Source organism: Coturnix japonica, chromosome 9 (genome assembly GCF_001577835.2).
Source record: "Coturnix japonica isolate 7356 chromosome 9, Coturnix japonica 2.1, whole genome shotgun sequence".
NCBI lineage: Eukaryota > Metazoa > Chordata > Aves > Galliformes > Phasianidae > Coturnix > Coturnix japonica.
The window spans coordinates 9,707,617-9,728,906 of NC_029524.1; the positions used below are offsets into that span (position 1 = coordinate 9,707,617).

The following is a 21,290-nucleotide window of genomic DNA, read 5'->3' on the forward strand; positions in this document are numbered from 1 at the left end:
TTAGGAGTGATTTTTTCAGACACTTCATTCAGAAGTGAATGAGAAGGAAATGCCTTTTTAAAAATTTTGATGTAGTGTCACACTAAATGAACCATAAAGAAACAATATAGAAAATACATAACTTGGAATTTATGAGAACATTTTACAGCTATTAAAGATCACACTTCAGGGTCTGGATATTAAACGAAGCTGAGGGACTTTTGAAACCTGCTTTACCGGCAAGGTCATCTTTAGACATGGAAAGGAAGAAAATCAAGTCCCCATCACCACATTCACAAATGTAACAAAGTCTAGAATTGCTAGACAAGAGAGAAGCAGAGGGAGCTGAAATGCTAAGAAATCACTATGCAAATCATCTTTATTCAGATGTAAGAGAAGTGCTGACTGCCAGCCAATCTTTTGCAAAGTCTTTTGCTTAAAGTCTTTTGAACCAGTCATGCTCAACTGCTGCTCAAAAACTGCTGCTATTCACAGTCCAACTGGTGCCCTGTTACTGCATCTGAGAAGATGCAAATATCTCTCATCAGCTATGGGAGTTCTCAAAACATTATTTTTTTTCCCTGCTGCTGTGTGGAAAGAAACTCCTCATACATATTGAAGCCATTTTACTTTCTGTCAAGCAGTTTCTGTCATATGTCGTAGGAAAAGATCAAAAGCATTGCCAAAGTGAAAAAAAAAGTTTTCTTTTAAGAACATTTCTCCCACCTTTTCATCAATAAATTCGATTTCAGTGACGTGGGTATTACCCTTAAAAAGGGTAGTCTTTGGTAAGACAATGTATTGACTTGGGTTTGGATTCTTTGTCAGCATTTCTCCCAAAGTTGTGGGGTTTTTTTCTCCTAACTGGCCTGCTATCATTCAAAATGACAGCAGAACCATTATCTCTGTGATAATGAAAGTCCCCGTTGCTTCAGAAGAGGCAGCTTTTGCTGCCCACCCCCACCAAAAAGGCAAATCCTGAAGGATTGATTGAAAAGGAAATCAAAGCCAACAACTAATGTTTTTTTGGCAGGGGATTTCAGGACAGGTTCTGTGTTTCTTAAAAAAAAGGAAAGCAAAAATCTATTGGTTAAAACAAAGCTCTTCAGTTATGTCCTTTTTTCAGTCGATCTAGCCCACTCCCAGCTATGCAGATGTCACTGGAGAAGCAACATGTCCTAGATGCACATTTGTCGATGAAGGGACAGGTAGTGGGAGAATACACCCTCTGCACTGATCTAAAAGTCTGCATCTCAAATACCAATCATATATTTAACATGCATTAAAGAGTGCTTTTCTTCATGCAAAGCTAAAAGGAATGTATCTAGAACAGAGCTCAAAGTTAATTAGTAATTATAATTTTTGCCACCTTTTTCTCAGACACTTCCAAGCATTGTAAATAAGTGGCACCTAGCACTAATTATTTTTATATTTTTATGTAACATTGACCTTGCAAACCATTTACTTATCAGTTCTTACAGAAATCTGTAAAATTTCAGTCTAGAGCAGACTTCAGCAAAGGTCATGAGCCTTAGAAAATAAGATTTAGTCTGGCAAGGCTGCTAAAACCCTTTTAGTTATTAAAAAAAGAATAAGAAAAAGTATAATTTTTCTACTGTGTTATATTCTACTTGGATTATAATTGTAGTATAATATAGTAAGTATTTTATTATTGGTCTTGTGGCACCAAGAGCATGGAAATGGCTGGAAGGGCAGGAAGGAAACTTGTCTGCTGGGGAAATACAGCCTCTGGTTGCTGGCCCTTCTGCTGCCCTCTCTCCTACCCCCAGAGTACTGGGGCCAAAAGGCCATAAGTCTCTCTTGTGAAAGATAGTAAATGTGTGGGACATGTGCAATTTAATTTTTTTCTTAGTATGAAAAATGGGGAAAAGTAAAAGTCTGCTTTGATTTTGCAAAAGTGTTCCTGGTATGAAAAGGGATATTCTTTGTGGATCCTATTGCAAACCAGAATGGTAGGTATTTCATCTTGAAAACAAAACAAACTAGTTCATTAATAGTATAAAAGGGCAAAGTGCCAGCAACTAAAGCTGGCTGAAGTCAATTAATTACTGCACTGGTGATTTCAGCAGAGTATCTTGTTATAAATCAGAATGCGCTCAGATCAGTCTGATCACAGGAAAACAATCCAGAATGTTAATTTTCTTTTGTAGATTGTTCATATGTTTGCATATATGTGCTTATTTCCAAATTCGTATGTGTTCATGTATATATACTATACATACATGTATACATGGAAATGTATATATTTTCATATATATGCAGCATTGCAATTTTCTGGTAGGGATGTATAGCTCTAAGTTGTAAAATGGTTCCAGACAAACACTGACTACTCTTGTGAACAGTAGAGGCCGATATTTGGGGGAGTCTCTAGAGCCTGATTGATAAGTTCTAGCATTTGTAAAACACAGTTATACTGGATTTCCTGTTCACCATGTAAAATTGGACTGCCTGTGGCTACGCAGGGGTGAAGCTGTGCCAGCCCTGTTGACCTGACATGACAACTTGCTGTTCTTGCACTGTCACACCAGCGGGGGAGCTTAAGGACAGATGCTGATCTAGCATGAACTCACTCCTGGGCTTCAGCTGAACCAGATCCCAGTTTAGAGGAAATCCAATAAGCACAGTGTAGCTGTTGTATTGTGCCCATACTGTTTGCATGCCTGAACATCATGCACCAGTGCTATACTTTGAAAATGGTTCTAAAACTCTCTTGTAAAAATTCTATGAGTCATGGGGCTTTTCTGTTGTTGTTGTTTTTTCTAATCTGTAGCAGTGGATTGGGAAAAATTACAAAACACAGCGGTGAATTTAGGAGTCTGCCTTGTTGCCATGTTACTGCTATGTCTACATATTTACTTGTTCAGCATAATTCTTCATTTCATGAATAGACTGTATCATTGCCTATTTAAATTAAGATCATCACAGAAATGCAAAACAAGAGACCTTTGGGGCAGGTTAACTAGTATAGTTCAACCATGAAGTTTTATTCCATTTTGTTTTCTACTTGCTATTTATTTATTTATCTACACTTGCAGATATTCTTTTTTTCTTCCAGACAAATTAATGGGGCAAAACAGAAAACACCAGGCTGTCACTGCATTCACCAGGCTGGACTCTCATCCAAGATGTCATTCCTCTTGAGCTGCTTGGTAAGTTCGTATGACAAATGACATAAAAAGGTCACAGAACTGTCACTTCTGTATTAAAATGAAATAGCCTCTCATTTGCCAGGCTTCTTCACAATCTTTAGAGTTTAATATCAATAAACTGATGGCATACATATGGCACATATAAATTCAGTCCATTTTGTTGTATCCAGAAAAAGGAAATTGAACTTGGCACTTTCAGAGTGTTTTCTTGATAGCAGATATTTAGAAAAATATTCAACTACAGGAAGAATTATTTATCAAACTAAACATGCTATCTATATGTAAACACCTCTACCTGTTGCAGAGATTACTTTTACATCCTCATTTTTCTCCAGTCTTGGTGGCATATTCTACTATTTGAAGTGCTGATAAAAATGATATTGGATCCTGCTGGCCACAGAATGGGGAATGTCAAATAGATCAAAATTCACAGATTATAGTGAAAATAATTGCTGAACTTTCTGTTGTTGCTAGTACATATTTTCCTTGCAGCACAATGTTCATATTACATGCATAAGTGTAATAGAGAGATGTCTCTGTAGTCCTGCTATCTCTATCATAAAAAGAATGCCTTACAAAATAACTGGTTACAGACATTAGCACTCCGTCTTAGTGGATGAATGTCAGGATATTAGTCACTAAACTTCTCTCATTACTTTTTTGAAATCATACTGCTATCTGAGAACACCTAAATAGCTATAACTGTCTGATCCATGTGAATAGATACTTAAGGATGCATGATAATAGATAGTGTAGGAATAGGTGGGATTCTTCCATATCTGGAAAAGGAGAGCTCGCTGTCCAGACTACTTAAGTTTCCTGACGTTGAGCATAAGTGAGAAAGTGAGCTAGGTAACTTGTCATCTCTTCGGCTGGACAATAGTATTTTTATGTTAGTGAGGTCCCTTTGTAATATTTAATGGAGCCATTGTAGCTGTAGTATGTGGGGTTCTGAATCTTTTCTGTCTGTGTCTTTGGAAAAACATTCTGTGTTTCAGGTGTAAAGTATTTGCCTGATTAAAGGAGTTACAGTGACAGATTCTGCTGGATCAGGTCTTTCATGTATTCTTTCTGTTACTTTTCCAGTAAGGCAAATAAGCATTCATCTTCTTGTCAGTAATTTCTTGAGAAAATAATCTGTGTTCCTGGATGGAAAAATACTATGCTTTCCTCAGTATTTGTTCATATGAATGCAAGCTGTGGTTGGCTTGGGTTTTTTTGGATACTTTTTTTCCCCTCAATGAGTAGAAAGAGACGTGGAAAGAACACTTTGCTGCTGGTCTGTTAAAGTGATTTTTCCTGTTGCTTTTATTCACTGGCTGTTGAGTTGGAAAAGCAACTTCTGGCATCTGGCAACTTACATCCATTGAAATTTATAGCAAAACTTCCACTCGGGGTAACAGAGACCAGTCTTCCCCTGGACTGTATGAGAGTTCTCCTGCATTTTAGCAGGATTTGGTTCCCAGTCCATTCACTAACATCAGCAATTGCAGTCCAAGAAGAAGGAACCATAGCATTTCTTATCTCCAACGACTCTCTATGGAGACAGGGCACATACACACAAACTACTTAAGGATAGTTAGGAACATGCCAACACAAACACCAGTAAAAACAGTGGTGAACCAGCCAGTGGTCTAGTAAAAGTGCCAGGACAACCTCTGGCCACTGTAAAGTTACTCCGGAGGGCAGTAACTGAATTACTTTTGCTGCTTTGTAACCTTTAGTTGAAACCACCTTGATTCTTAAGCACTGAAAGACAGAAAGCATAACAGTTGTATCATGGGAAAGCCAAAAATTATAAACCAATGAATCTCATGTTCATACAGTAAAAATTAGTAGAAACCATAAGAAAAACAGAAATAGATTAACTAGAATGTAGAAGAGTGTATGTTCTTTGGAGAAATGAGTGTGTGGTAATGAAGATCCATTTGATGTTACCAATCTTTCAAAATGCTCTCAAAATCTTCCTCACTGAAAGCTGAAGGATTAAAAATTGGAAAGAAAGAGTAGGAACAGAGATTGAAACCTCAATAAAGTACTGCAGAAAAGACACTTTGAGATGAGTGAACGGCCATTAAAATGGTGGATAAAAATGAAGAAACTAAATGTAAAATGATTAAGATGAGGAAAAACAGAAACTGTAACATCACATATAATGTAATGGACAGTAAACTACTTCTGAACACAGCTTACAGGATAACACAATGAGAACATTAACTCAGGGATCCAGAAAATGAAGCCAAAGGCAGTATCTGATTTCATGTTTGATCCATCCAAGCCATATGTTTTTGGTCATGGCTAGAGAGAGCTCACTGGAATGCTTGCTTTTGACCAGTATAACTATTTTAATGCTTTTCCCAACATGCCTCAGAGCATTAAGTATAATGCACTGTATTGCATCAAATACAACTACATTTTATATGTGGTGATGCAGTTTCTTCAGTAAACTGTGTATTTAAAAAGCCTTACATAAATTATATAAGTAAGCCTAATTACATCAGGCTTGTTTTCAATTCCAATGAGTGTGTATATCTATTTTATATCTATTTCATTTATATAATCACAAATGGCAATGTTGCTTTTATTGCATCTTATACCCTCTATATTTATGTCTCCTCAAATAGATAACTGGATAGGAAGACCATGTAACTTTAAATCAACTGCATCCAGCTTGACTGGATGCAATTTGACTGGCTTGTTGCCTTAAATATTATGTTGTTCTCTGCATAACTCTTTTGACTTTACTTGAGAAATTTCCCTGAAGCAGCACTTACTTTATGATGCTTTCCCTAAGACAGGTTAATTGCTATGTTTTTTAATTATTCTATACTTATGTTAATATATTTTCAGTGAGATTGAAATGAGGAATGAGCCATAGAAATAGAATGTTAAACAAAATAGAATAAATCTAGATAAATTAACTTTTTTTTTTATCCTGAAAGAAATGCGTAAAGCATAATGCATTGCATGCATAATTTGGAATACAGCACATATTCTATGGAGCAGGTTATTGAGAGTGACAATTAAAATGAAGTTTGATAGGGGAAAGATGTACGCATAAGAAGGCTCATAAAAATCATGAATTCTTTATTAAATTGAATTCATACAGAAAACCAGGCTCCTTCGTGTTATGCCCTCCTTCTGATGTTCATACCTTGAGCTCTGAATAAAGCAAATTGAAATGCCATTGTAGAATTAGGTCCCAGCCTAGAAAACTTTTTCATCACTTTGTTGATGAATGCCAAATGACATTATCTGTAGTATAGATTGGGGTCTATTTTTGCTTTTGCCAAGTTATTCTCTATCTTCTCCTTGTCTTTGAAATGTTGTTTTTTTTTTTTGTTTTGGCTTATGATGTTCTGACTAAGCTACAGCATTTCTGGTATTTCACCATTACCCCTCTGTATTTGACCAAACTAGATTTACTCCTTCAAAGCCTACATTCCTCAATTATTTGAGCATGTTTCTTCTGAAATGAGCACAGATAAAGGCAGGAAGAAGCTTCATTACTACTTCCAGTTGATCTAGATCTTAGAGGCATAGAATGGTTTGTGTTGGAAGGGACCTTAAGGGTCACCTGGTTCTGATACCCATACCATCTTCAAGGACAACCTTGAAGATGCCTTTGCCCAAAGTTGTTATACTGTTACTAGTGTCTTCCCCTCATTCTTACTCTCAGTATTTTACTATAGAGTCTGGCCTTGTTCCATGCCAGTGCTGCTCTGGCTGCAGAAGTGAACTGATTGCAACTAAAATCCAGTTTTTGTGGGGTTGTCTTTCTGGTGTGACTCACGCTTCTCTTCAGCTACAGTGTTGAGCTCTGTTGTTTTTGAGTCCTTCCCTCACCATCCCTCTGGATGTCTACAGTGCTTTGAGCATTGGAATGTTTTGCAGACTTTAAAGACAGAAGAGAGTTTTTCACACCTTATATACTTCAAACTTTGAGGTTTCATACACCAACCTTACTGTTATCCCCAAAGTGATTGAGTTTATAGTCTTAGATAAGTTTTAAGAGGTACATGAAAGGTCCCATTGCCTTCAGCAGAATTTGTAGGCAGTCCAAGACTGCAAGCGCATAGACATCTGCTAAGCTTTACATCTGTGACTGTCCTTTGGATCTGCCATGGTGCAGGGAAGCCAGGAAACTGTCATGCAATTGCTTTATCGTTAATCATGTCCATGCAGACCTGTATACCCATCTGCAGTACTTGTCAGTTGTTGGAAAAGGCACAAAACAGAAAAAAATAACAGATAAAATCAGACTGCAGATCTTTAAAATGTCTCAAGTCTTGAACCAGCCTTTTTTGCTGGGGTTTAGAGAAGTTCAGTAACAATGATGCCTTAGTGACTGTTCTTAAAAAGTAAGCCGTGTAAATACTGGCCATTTATCCTGGTTATGATGATCTTAAAACTTAACTAACCATCTGACCATCAGCTCTGCAAAAAGCTTTTAAAATTATGCATGAACTCAAGAATGTGTCACTTGACACCATAGTAGAAGCATAAAAACCATGGAAAGGAGTAATTATTTGCTGAATTACTTAGGAAAAACTAAGTCCCATAGAAAACCTCTACTTTTGAATTATTCCCTTTTCTAGCATGTGCACAACTTCAGACATGCAGACAATTGCTGGCTTACAAACACTAGTTAAAATCTGTGGGACCTGGCCAACAAATAAAAGGCGTACTCACTTCCCACACAGATGTGTTCCCTTCCTCAGCACAGACATGCAAGTTACATATGCATAAAAATAATATGCTGTTGGTCAGTGTGTTTAGCATTTAGAGTGTGTTTACAGATATGGAAAAATAAGTGAAGATTAGTGAAATTTTTAAAAATAATGGAAGTAATTACACTGACAAATCACATTTCTTGTATGTGATTTCCACGCCTCAGTTCATGAAGCAGTGATGCTGCTCCAGGTTTGTGTTATGGGAAGGCAAAATCAGACTGATTGCTGGAGGCCTGGAGGGGATGTTCTTGCACGGTTGAATATGGCAGCATGTTCTCCTTGCTAGTCTGACACATTCTTCTCCTGAATCTTTTCCTAACAGCAGTTCCCTTAGTTCCTTACATTTGGTGTCCTTTTTGGCTGAGGGAGCTGAGTTAGCACCTTCTGTTAGCAGTTAGCAGTGCTAGAAACATGGAGCAGCGTGAGGGTCCACTCCAAAATGCTTTGAGGCCACTGCTACTTGGTGGAAGTCTTTCTGTGCAGTGTTGCATATGGTGTATGTTCTTTTAGTGAGAAGTGTGTTGCAGTGCTCATTAGGGTCTAAAGATGTTATTCCTATTCTGGGATATATTTATGCACTTATTGCACAATCAAATGAATATTTTAAAATATACCCATATTTTCTCATGACATACATACTTATCCCATGAGCCTAATGCCAAATGTAAGCCATATAGTATTATAATTCAATAACTTCTAGCCAGACCACTTGGAAGTTAACAAAACAAGAACAAAACAAAAACAAATGGAAAAAAGGATATACTACCATTCATTATTCAAAATAAACACCTTCTCTTCAACTATTATTATTTTACTTTTTGTACTGGGACCAAAATAAACATTTATAGCACTGTTGCTTTAATTTATTTAGTTTTAGATGAAAACATATAGGCTGGAGCAGAGCAGTCAACATGTGCTTAATCTACTTGTGAGCTTTGTGTAAGAAAATTATTTTGTGAGACTAAGTGCTGTAGAAATTTCTCTGGAAGTAAGCCAGTGAACTATTGGAAGCATATCATTTCTCAGATGTACGCTTGCACCAAATTTAGTGAAATCTTTTTCAAGATAGACATAGAAAGCATTTATTTTACTACTTGCTCAAATATCTCAGAATCAAATTCAAGGATATCCCTTTGAATCCCTTTGTTTTCCTCTCCAGTCATAAGCAAAACCATCCATCTCTTAAGTTAAATATGTCTCAGCATTGCTAAGAAAACCACAGACCTCTGTTGTATGTCCCACTTATAATTTCTGGATGCCAATGAACATCTTTTGCTGGTTGAGGTAAATGCATGGGCTGCCATATCTGCTTGTCATCTCAGTCTCCCCATAGATTGCACGGGCTTATTCTATGGGCAGTGTGATGTTTTTGCACAAATAATCATGGTCATTCCCCAAAGGCTTGGATATCTCTGAAGCTGACTGCAAGTATTTAACATGAAACACAGTTCTGGCCTAAGACACAGTAAAATCAAACATCTGTTTAATATCTCTTGGTTGTTTTTTTGTTTTTTTTCAACGTATAGCTTGTATTTTTCCAATGTATGCAGCTAAAAAAACAAAGAAGCCATCAATACCTCCATGGCTACATTTTAATAATAGCATTTCCCTGAAAATTTAAAAATGGTTTGTTTTTTTTTTTTACTGTTTTACTAAATTGCTGTTCTAATATTTTTCTTGAATGTGTTTTAGTGCATGCAAGCCTTTCTAAGATATTCGTTTTAGTAGGCTTTAGGGGATTTCTTAGTTCTCATTCATTCCAGTCCTCACTGTTATCAGACTGGTGAGGTTTTGTACAAGAGCTCAAACTCATAAAACATTAACTCTGTAAGGCTTTAGTAAAAGCACTGAGTGCTTGCAGATGCTCTTGTCTTCATTTGCACAACTCTGGATCATGATTGTACATAATAAACACAGCTAAGTGAGGTATTACCACCCCATACCATCTATTCTCAACTACTAAGGTTAACTGAACAATATCATTTTTCAGTTTTATCTTATGCTGAATCTCAAACTTCAGGGAACTTTTATTTCAAACAAAACAACACATTTGTGGAGAAAGGTTTAACATTGAGATAAAAGATTGTTTGATTGCAGAGTGAACTTGGTTTCCTTTCCCTGCTTTTTACCTTCTTTCTTCAACACTGTATTATAGAATAGAAAAGGTACTACTTTTATGTGTTTTTTTGTTGTGGTTGGTCAAAGCCTGTTATTTGGGGTCCTTTTCCATGGAATTTAGCCATTCCAATGAGTCTTTGTAATTTACTTTGTTCAGAAGAGATTTCCAGTCATAGAAGTAGCATTACAGGCATAGAATACAGAAGACCAAAATAGATGCTTTTCCAAACAGTGAGATGTTTATATAGAAAGCTTACCAAGAAATGAAGTAATTACGGGAAGAATCCAAATATCCTGCAGGGTTTCATCAGCCACATACAGCTTTAGTGATTAATGCTTTGTGCTGTTCAGAATACCTATTTTAAAAACAGAAACACAACAGAATCCACATGAAGACTAGAAACCTTTGTCCTGAAATTTTCTGGGCTTCAAAAAATTCACAGCTAAAATAAAATCTTAAGCAGAAAACTCTCTGTACCTTTGGAAGAACATATTGTTTCAGTGCCTTTGTTGTCCTATTTCAATCTGTTGCTATGAAGATTTTACTCTGCACAAATTGCTATTCAGTTGCATGATGGTAGTGCCTCAGTATCCCAGAAAGGGTAAGGTACAATGCACTAAGCCTGTGTTTGTGTACAGTGACTGATAAACCCAGCAAAAGAATCTTAACAACTAATTCTATTTTCTTAACTCTCTAGTACTCTTAAGGAATATCAAGAATTAAATGTTTGCACAGGCAACTTCTATATTGGTTTTGTTCCATCCCTAATAGCAGTAACATGATTCAACACAGAGTACTGTGCAGTCAAACAGCTGTTGCAGTACTAACAGTTTGTTAGTTTGGGGCTTGCTTTCTGTTTTTTCATTGTATTCACTAATAAATACATCTTACTATGAAATATCATCATTACTTCCATCTCTGAATGTGAGATCCACACATTTCTGTTTTTTATGTTATGTATTCCCTTTGTCTTATTTTGCATTTGCAGATACCCATGTTCCAGTCCAGGTGCTACCTAGGGTGCAAAAGGCCTGCGTCTCAGGGGGCGCTGGAATTGTAATTGAATTATGGATTACTGCTTTCCCAGGACTTAAATTTGCAGTACATATTGCATTTCTAGTCTTTGCCAGCTTAAGCAGAGCATATTATTTTTACAACTGTTTAATCAATAAGGATTGAAGTGTGAAATGAAATGTCAGTGCCTGCAGGTAGGATGGCTTTCCATCCAGCTCCAGAATGTTTTTATGGCCACTGCAGATCACTTTTTTTTTTGGTGCTCCCAAAGTCGTTTTCTTCAAGGCACTAATTATTCAGACATAGGTTGGAAAATGGAAACCCACCCACAGTGATGACAGCTGAATGAATATGCAGTACAAAGCAAAAATCTTCACGTTAACTGGAAAGAAATAAATTCTTCCTATGCATGCCAGGTTACTTTCAAGCAGATTTCACTGTTATAGCAGAATAAATCCAGTTATTCTTTCTCATTATTGAAGAATTATATCGAAGACAAGGCCAGGTTGGGCAGGGTTTTGGGCAAACTGATATAGTGGAAGATGTCTTTGCCCGTGGCAAGGGATTTGCTATCAGATGATCTATAAGGTCAATTTCAACCCAAACCATTCTATCATCCTATGAAATATAAGAGGAGAGGTCACCAAAGCACCCTCACAGTATTTGCTGTAAATGTCATGTCTTCACCGAGGCTTTGGAAGGCAGGGAAAGACAGCCACAATCAGAATTTGAACTGACACTGAAAATGACAGTATGTCTCCAGGCAGTACCTAAGAGGAAATCTCACCCCTGTGTGTCACCACTGCCACCCATTGCGTGTCTGTATATATTTTTCTAAACTTGACATTGTCCTGTGGTTTGCTTTCAACTGTAAGATTTGATGGTGCTAATAGTGTCAACTGAACTCATTGGTTTTCACACTTCTCTGACTACATGAGGAAGGAGGAATAGCAGAATCCTATGCTAACTTTAACAGTGGGAAGTTGTGCAGAGCTTGCAAGTGGAGAGAAAAAGCCAAGGACACAACATCTCATTTTTCCAATTTATCACCTCCAAATTTCCCATTGGAAAAAAAGGCAAGATTATAAAAAAATGGAAAGATGCCATAATTCTCTCAGTGTTCTTCATAAGAGATCAACCCAAAGGTTAAAGAATTCAATCATCTAATTTAAAAACCAGTCGATTTATTGTAATTATGAGCATCTCCTGAATTAATTTTGAAAACTCTTTTTCTGGACTTTCAATAGGGTTGAGTAAGCGTATCTGCATTTTCATTGTATTCCTTGTTGTTGGACAAAGCTTAAAATCAAGAGTTGGAAGGACGGATGTTTGTATGTTTATTGTTGTTCTTGTAAACAGAAGAGAAAATGCCTAGAAAAGGGAGAACAGCATATACTGCCCTGTGCAGGCCTGTTCCAGTCCTGCTGCCCAATAGCCTTAGAAAGCTTTTCTTTTTTCTGCACAATGGGAGAAGATGGATGATTGCCATTATGGTCTCTCACAGCACTGAGAGACCATAATGGCAATCCTGAGAGAAGGGCAGTATCACAGTACCATGAATGAGATGATATTATAGTTTTACAGGATACAATTTATTATACCTAGTCTACTATGTGGTAATTTTACAGTTGGAAAATTCACAAAAGACGGAGGAGTTCAGTCCCATGATTTTCCACACGTAAAATTTAATGATCACAGAAGTCCAAACTTTGTTTTTTATTAAAGACTGGGTACATCCAACACTGAGTGCTTACTGCCCTATTTACATCACCTGTAGGAAAGCACTTGCTGAGTTCAGCGTTTTCTTGAGAAGGTCAGCGGACTTTATAACAGTGTCTGAGCACAGCTCAGAAATTACTGATAGTAAGCCAAGAAGAGATGGGAATACCTGACTAGGAGAAGTGAGCTATGAGAAAAAAAAATATCTCTACAGTTTGAGTGAGTTCTGTGATTGGTGTTGGGGAAAAAAATATTCATAGATGGATTTGAAACAAATGAGGAAAGAGTACAGTTCACATTAGAATGAAAATTTGGTTGTAATTCCAAATCTGTTGAAGTCAATGGAAGAACTTATATTGGCTTCAAAGAATATTAAACAGTGGCATGGTTCCTGAGCTTTGGGTTACAGAGTCACAGGAATATATGACAAGATTCTGAACATCTGCTGAAATCATTGCTTGAATAGAAAAGTCAAGGGTGGCACTTTAAGCCATTTTCCACTTAATATAAAATCATTCTGTAGAGTGAAATCTTTTCTTTTAAATAAGGTATCAAGAATGGCTTTTGATATCTGTCAAAGAAGTATCTGCCAAGAAATACACATCACATTTCAAACTGGCACAAAGTCAGCATTGTGTGAAGTTCAACTTAGAAGGTTTTGGAGTTTTTCTTTAGAATGTCTACTCATTTAATCACATGTGTTAAAAACTCTCATGTATTCTGCATTGTAGTTATTCTGACAGTCTTTTTTTATGAATGTATTAGGCACATTTAACCTAGTTTTGAAAATATATTGCATGGATTTATTTGACTACAAATGGCTTTTTTTTTTTTTTTCTGGGAAGGCAAAATGTGTTGTGATGTACCTTATCTGTGTTCAGCTTTAGAGCTCACTTAGTTTTATGATTTTAACATTAAGTGCTCTGGTCACAGCTCATACGGAGTCAGTTCTCTCCCCTTAAAATAAAGGAGACTTAGAAGAGGATCAGAAGTCTGTATACAAATGCTAAACCACATGCAGAGGTGGCATACATGCATAGGAATTCTGAAAAGCGGAGTAGTTTGAAACAAAGTTTTGTGTTGTTCTGCTAAAGAATTTTCCTGGGTTTATCAGCTGGAATTAACTCAGATAGCATGAACATAAATGACTGTCAGATCTCTATTTCTTAAATATTGTTGTTTTTTTCCTTCATGCTGACTTCTATTTTCTACTTCTATTTTCTAATTCTCTGGTTATGATGCTACACCTTCCCTGATTTTTCCTCTGTATCATTATAATACTTTTCTCTTGCTTGTTAAGAAATAACATGGGGGTGGGGGGGGGGAACTATCATCTTCTTTCTTTTAATTGTTGAAGTTTTAGCCTATTTGAAATATCTTCTAATATCTCAAATAAATATAATATTATTTCTAGCTGTAGTTTATTACAAAGTCTACCTCAGCTGTCATTCTTCCCACCTCCCTTAGGACTCTGTGGCTCTGTGGAGCCAGACTTGCTCACCAAACTGTTTCCTCTGAGGAGAAGCAATAACTAGGCAGGCTTTGCAGTGATTAGAAGAAGATGAACTTATTTTTTTATATTTTTCATTAGCTAACACGTGCATTTCAACAGTTGCTTAGTCTTTGCAGAATTACAGGTTGCTGTTAACAGTTTGATCTTGTTTAATTCTGAAATATCCTTGGTCTGGGTCCAATTAGTCTGGAAATCCTAATCTTCCCACGTTTTATTTAAGATCAGGGGCTGATCAGATGCATATAATGAGAATGGACTGAGTTTAACAGAAAGATCTGAGCTAGTCCTACATGGTAAGAGCAGGATTATACAGTAGGCTGTCTGCCACTGGTGTAACCCCGTGATTCTACCCTCAAGAAGACCAGCATTAGGAAAACCATCCTCTGCTTGCTCAAGCAATTACTCTGGGGAAGTGGCTTATAGCTAATTGATTTCGCAAGATGCTGTAGCAGAAGGCAAATCAGCTGCATATGCTAAAGGAAGGCACATACTATAAGCACTGAGTAATGTGAGAAGTTTCCTGGATAACTGATCATGAAAAATTGAGCATCCCTTAGCACCTCATATCACTGGCTTGCAAATGGTATTAACAAAGTCAGAAGATAAATTTTTGCTAATCTTATGTTTCTTTAATGACTCATATTATGACTTTGTTTCTCAACAGGACTCTGTTCCATACAGAATAACACATTGGTCTCCAAGTAATGTTTTTAGGTTACGGAATATTTCCAGTGTTCTTGTGAAATAGCCCTCCTGATCTCTGAAAATGCAGCTCCTGTGGGACATCTCATATATCAGTGCTATGGAATGTAACAAGCCAGGGCTGCTTCATACTGATGTAAAGTGAGGAAACGGAGTTTACATGTTATTTCATAGCAAAGTACACGAGATACGTAGCATAGAAGATATCTGCTGTTTCTGACACTGTCAGAGTGATTTATTTCCCTGAGATCTAATGAATTCTGATCAGACAGTCCAGATCCCTGGCCCTGTATTGTATAGGTAACAGGAGTATGTTAGCAGTACTGTTGTTTATGACAAATTTGCCAAAACTATATTGGTGTAGAAAACCTGTGTGAAAGCCACCTTTATTATGATGTTCCTTCATGAGATCCATCACTGTTACACAGTCCCTGCCTGCCGATATGCCCAGTTCTGACAGTGGCAGTGCTGCAGCCAGCAGTCAACATTGCTGAACCGCAGTGAAACTCACAGGTTGTGCATCCCTCCTTTTTCACTTACATGCTAAATTTGCAATTATTTTCAGCACTTTTATAAAGCACAGGGTATTTTAGTCAGTGAAAGCCTAGGTTTATCCAAAAGCTCTTATAATAGCTGGCTGTTTCATTACTAGTAAAGAATCCAGGGGATTTGGCTGTGAGGAGATAACAGCAAGGATTCCAGCCCTTCATCTCTGAGCCAAGTTTCTTTAGACTTTGCTTTTTATAGATAACTTCAGAAAGGTTCCAGCGAAAGCATTCTCAACCAGTTCATTTTTACACATGCCATGTTACCCCCCACCACGTGTAATGGGGAAAATGAAAGGCAAAGTTGTTGGCTTCTCATTAAGCAGTTCTTGCACATCTCTAAACCTCATCTACCTGAAAGGCTCTGTTACACTTGTTAATAACAGGCTAACATGTGAAATGTGTTATTAGGTAACTTATATATATGAAGCAAATAAACATTAGTGTTTCAAAATATAAACTGGGTGATGAATTCTACCTATCATTTCCCCCTTTTTGCTGCAGCAAACTCTCACCCCTTCCTAGTGTTACAGTTCATTATACTCCATTATAGTGTCCTAGCATTGCGGTCTGTTCTGGTGTTGCTTTGAAGAGTTTTAAAATATTTTTTAAAGAAATGGAACAGAAAAACCCTACTGTAGGCATACAAAAATATGTTTAAGATAAGTTAAACTTCAGTACTAATTTTTTTTCCTTCAGGTTCAACTTTAAAAGTGGGAACTGTTTAACTAAGGAATGGTGCGATCAGCTCCCTTGTTGCTTGAGTATTCCCTGAGATGGTGAAGCGTACTACAAGACTCTAATCTTAAAGTAAGTAGACATCTTCTGGGAATTTCTTCTCTAACAAGAAGGTCAGCTAATGCTTCCATTACAGAGAAATGCCATATTTGAAAGTGTTCTTAAGATCAGAGGGCTGCAGGTGATATTAGAAAGCAGTGGCTTTACAATAGGAAGTGCTCAGTCTCTCAGCACTTTGAATAGACTGGAAAAAATGAGAGAGGGGAGACATGCTCCTCCTGAAAGGTACCCAGGAGGGAGAAATTTTCCACTGATGTACTGAGCCATGGTGAAATTAAGAAAACAAAGTCTGCAGGAAACATGGATTATTTCAGTCTCATCATAAAAATAAAACAAAGCTTTCTTTTTTTATTTTTTTTTTGTTTAAGTGCTACTCAACTGGTTATATGTTAGACTGAGTGGGAGAGACTGAATGAATATTCCGTATCTGGCAAAGTTTAGTTTTGCTATTGGCCTGCCTCCCCATTTTGGATCTGACATATCCCTTAAATTTGAGTTCAGATGCTGATTCCCTTTCTCCTAAAGGACTGAAGGCATAGAGGACATCTAATAATGATGAGTAGGTTTCCATGCATAGCCTTCCGTGCATGGATAGAGTATTGCTGATGAATGTAATAGTGTATTCATTTCTTCTGAAGTGCTAAAATATCAGCACATTCTCTGTAGTATGTGAGTCATGATAGCTCCAAGGCAGCATAGCAGATGGTGCTCTGAGAGAAACAGTGTGCTGTATCTGATATACTTGGAAATAAATGAGAAACATATTCCCTATAAAGAAAACAGAACCACAATATTTTCCTGCTCTTTCTATGTGACAACATGTTGACTGAAACGAGCAAAAAGATCATTGTAAGATATTACATAGCACCTGCATCAGTCAGAGCCCCATCAAGGGACTCCTCCATAGTCTCAGCTTATCCTACCACATCTTCTCCAGGATTATACCTTGCAATCCTATTCACGTGGATATTCCACATATACTTCAAATACTGCAAAAAATATGCTGTGGTGCTACATGCAAGTAACATGGGAAGTGTGTATTAGACCCAAATTCTAATTTCTAATTTCTAATTTCCAAAATATGAAAAGAGAACTAATTCACATACTCTGGTGTCATTCTAAAATGTTTTAGATTAACAGAGTGATGAGACAAACAATGATTGACAGTAATATTTTTTTAAGAAAAACCGAGACTGCACAGTAGAGACAAATAATATGTTGAAGAGTAACCCGATAAACATTAAAGAGAGGAAACAGGTAAACTAGGAAAGTCTTGTAAGGAAAATAAGTGATCCTTCAGTTGTGTCGTATAGACCTTGACAGCCTCTGCTGCAGTAAATTTTAATACTTTTGCTGGGGAAGCCTTTCAAATAACTATTTGTTTGAGCTGCTAAAAGACCAGGATGTGTCTTCCCTGTCAATGTGCTGTCCTCACTTTAATCATCACATCCCTTTTGTGAGCTACATTGTCCTGTTTCATCCAGTTTTTTCCTACAGCTTTTTCTATTGATCTCCAGACTCAATAATATTCATGACCCAAGCCCTCTTCTTTAAGATGTTTTCTCCATTATGGATTAGAAATTGTAGCAGATATTGGACTTATCTGAACAAGAATCATCAGATTGTAGTTTTCTGGACTCTGTCTAGGCATCAGTGTTGTAGTGAATCCTCAAAATATTTAATGCTAGTTTTATCTTGGCTTGTTTACAATCTGTTCCTACAGCACTTTTATTCAGAATGATGGATTCCCCATCACCCCAGTACTCCAAGTCATTAAACTCATGATTCATTCAATCTGGCATTGAGTCCCCAGAACTAATTAGGTTCAGAGTCATTGCTTTAACTGTATTTGTGCCATTTTCTTCAGCTGGAATTTCTTCTGCTAGCACAGCTCACTTACCCTGGAATGTAACAGGCAATTTCCCAAAAAAAAAAAAAAGTTTATGTATTTTCAAAATCTACCATCACATCTATTTCAGAATTTCTAAAGGACAGAGAACCTCTCTGAAGCCTTTATACAATATGTCTGAGTGCACCAGAACATTGTATCTATCCTATGTAATCCATTGCTCAGGATTTTCAGGTAAATCCTGAGGTAAAGGATTTTGTCTCTGCTTCTTTTGCAGTGCTCAACAGAAATTAGTAGAGCATAACTGTTGTGCATAGAGTCCTTATGTTATAAATAATCACTGTATGCATGAGCAGAAAATGAAGAGGTTAATATTTCTGCTTGATACTTGTATTGTCATAAACCTATTATAACTTTCAGAACAGCACTACTATGTGATAATGCCAAAACAGGAAAGGTTTACAACAGAATATTTGTGTAAAAGCTGAAGCATAGGCTTCTGATTTCAGTGCACTCAACAGTGCAGAGAAAATAAATGTTGAAGCACTGGTCAGCATACTTATAACAGATGAGTAAGAAGGGAAAAGTCTTGACAGACCTGACTTCAAATGAGAGAAACTGAATGTGAATTCTTATGTAAAATGGTAGAAAATTCATGTGTAAGTAACAAATTAAAGCTGACTCTGAAACTGATGATGTCATATGCCGTATGGACTAGAAAGGTTACTGATGTAATGTTAAGTAAAAGAGCAGGGAGAGACTGTAGTTTGCAAGGTAGGGGATGAGAGTTTCCCAAAGAAAGGAATGAGATTAGGTTCATGGTTACTTGTTCTACAGTTACCCCATCATCCAAAAGTCCTTATGTCTTTAGTATAAATGTTAAAATATTTCTGTATCATATTTTGCAGGAAAAAAAAAAAAAAAAAAAAAAGCAAAAAATCAGCCTGTGATGCCAAGAAAGATCATATTTACCAGTTTATAAACTACTGAACTTATGCTCCAGTACATAAAAATTGTTTATTGGGGCTTACAGAAAGTTAATTGCAGCTCTGGTACCAAATCACAGCCATTACATGACTACAGTAATATTCAGAGGTCTCTAACAAAGTGAGTGTTCCAGTATTTCAGGCATATTGTTAGAAATAGCAAGGTGATAAGACATGAGCTATGGGGCCAGGGAAAAAAAAAAAAAAAGCCTTTCTAAAGACACAGAATAGGCCTCTTTCTTAATAAGAATTCTACGGATCTCATATATCACTCCTCTGTACCTGGTTATACTCTTTGTTCAGATGCCTCTAGCTAAATTTCATTTGACTTTTCTATTGGCTTAGCTCTTTAGGAATCTCATTTATAAAGACTTTTCTTTTGTATTTTAGTATCTGCCACAGCAGATTATCAGAGCCATAAATGTCAGATTTGTTGCATAATGTAAGATCTATTTGTAAATACTTCATGCAGATGCATGAACATAATATCATGTAAAACTATTCCTTTAACTGTTACACTTTTTAGTAAGGTAAATAAGTTTATGTGAGATAATGTTTCCTGGAAATGTAATTGGACCTTGCTGGTCAAGAAAGGCAATTTTCAGATCCTTTGCAATGGGTTTGAAAATCTGCATTCACTGGATTGAGTACTCAGGTAAGGTTCAGCATACAGCTTGAAAGTTGATTCAAGGACAAGACTAATAACCTTTGCCAGCACACAGCAGCTGTAAGCAAATACTGGGGAGAGTAAACAGTATTTTCAGTGGAAACAGTCTGATTTTAGAGCCTCTGCTTACATCTGTCTCACTTCTCAATGAATTCAGAAACTTCAAACCTTGTTACTCAGTTCACTTTGTGCTTTTGCAAATGTACAAATTAGCAACTGACAGGATTTTGGCATAAGTCACTTGGCACATAAATGTTGAGTCCATTTTTTAGGCATAAAATATGTATTGTGATTTTATTTTTTACAGTAAATGCTTTTCACGTCTACTATTAGTCATCTGAAAATAATAATAATAATACTCCATGCAGTATTTATCTGCATAGATATGGACAGGCTTTTTTTCTTAAGCAAGAGGGCTGTATTTTTTAGACATTTTTATCAATGACTATGAAAGTAAAATTGATACAGTATTTGCTTAGACAATAGATGTTTTATATATCTATCTCAATTTCCAGCAATTCTTTCATAAACTTTCATAAAAGACTTTAGAAAGCACTGCAAATATATTAATTAGAAATTTAACTCCTTAATGGGATGAAAGGACAACTATTATTCCCCGTATGAAACACTTTTATATTTGTATTCTGAAAATCCTCTCACTTAAATGTTTTTGCTATAGCCTAAGGAGCACAAAAGGAAAAGTAAGGTTATTTTTTTCTGTGTGTACTTAATGCCAAAAAGATGCTATCTACTCATTTTCCTATGAAAATCTTAGCTCCTGTGCCTTTTGCAGATCTATCTGCTCCTACTAGTATCCCACTGAAAATGAAGAATATATTCAGCTGCTTCGCCTATTGTAAGGGAAACTTGATCACAGCCTGAACCTCTGATTAACCATCTGAGGCAAGCAATAAGTCAGCTGTGGGAGCACAGGTGAAAGTAATTCAGCTGTGCTCCTGGAACGGGCGGAGCTTGTTTCCACCTCTCCTAGATCCCATTTAAGGGCTGACCACCACTAAGGTAGCATCTCATTCTGGAGATTACTCTTTTGTGGAGTTTTTGTGGTGAGCCTCAACATTGGCAAGCATCCATCTCGACTGAAAGCCTTAGCACTGGTGAGTCTTTTCTTAGATGCCCTCTGGCTATTTACTCTGTAATTACAGCTATACGCTTGTATTATTCCAACTATACACCTATACAGTAAGTACAGATTTTGACACATATGCTCTGCTGTATTTATGAGTCTTTCTTAATTTAAATTCTAGATAAGTAAAGACAGACTGGAAATGAAGATGGTCAAGTTTCAGCAGACAAAGACCTCAAGAAAATTAATTAATGAAGTCAAATTTGGCAGTATACAAGCTCAGAGAATTTGCAAATTCAGCTTAAAACACATCTTAAATGGTTCATTAGCAAAACATATAGAAAAAAAAAAAAATAGGAAGAGAGAGAAGCAAACAAACTAGAATTGTATTCTGAATTCTGTGCATTCCACT

General features: G+C 36.7%; 1 long non-coding RNA gene across 25 annotated transcripts in view; it reads left to right on the forward strand.

Annotated features, from left to right (window-relative positions):
• The window catches only part of LOC107318096, a 93,729-nt gene that overhangs the window by 64,436 nt on the left and 8,003 nt on the right, over positions 1–21,290 (forward strand). For all 25 annotated transcript variants that reach the window (XR_004308378.1, XR_004308370.1, XR_004308371.1 and 22 more), the window contains 2 exons: positions 3,056–3,149; positions 16,194–16,304. This is a non-coding gene — a long non-coding RNA (uncharacterized LOC107318096). The remainder of the gene's footprint in view (positions 1–3,055; positions 3,150–16,193; positions 16,305–21,290) is intronic.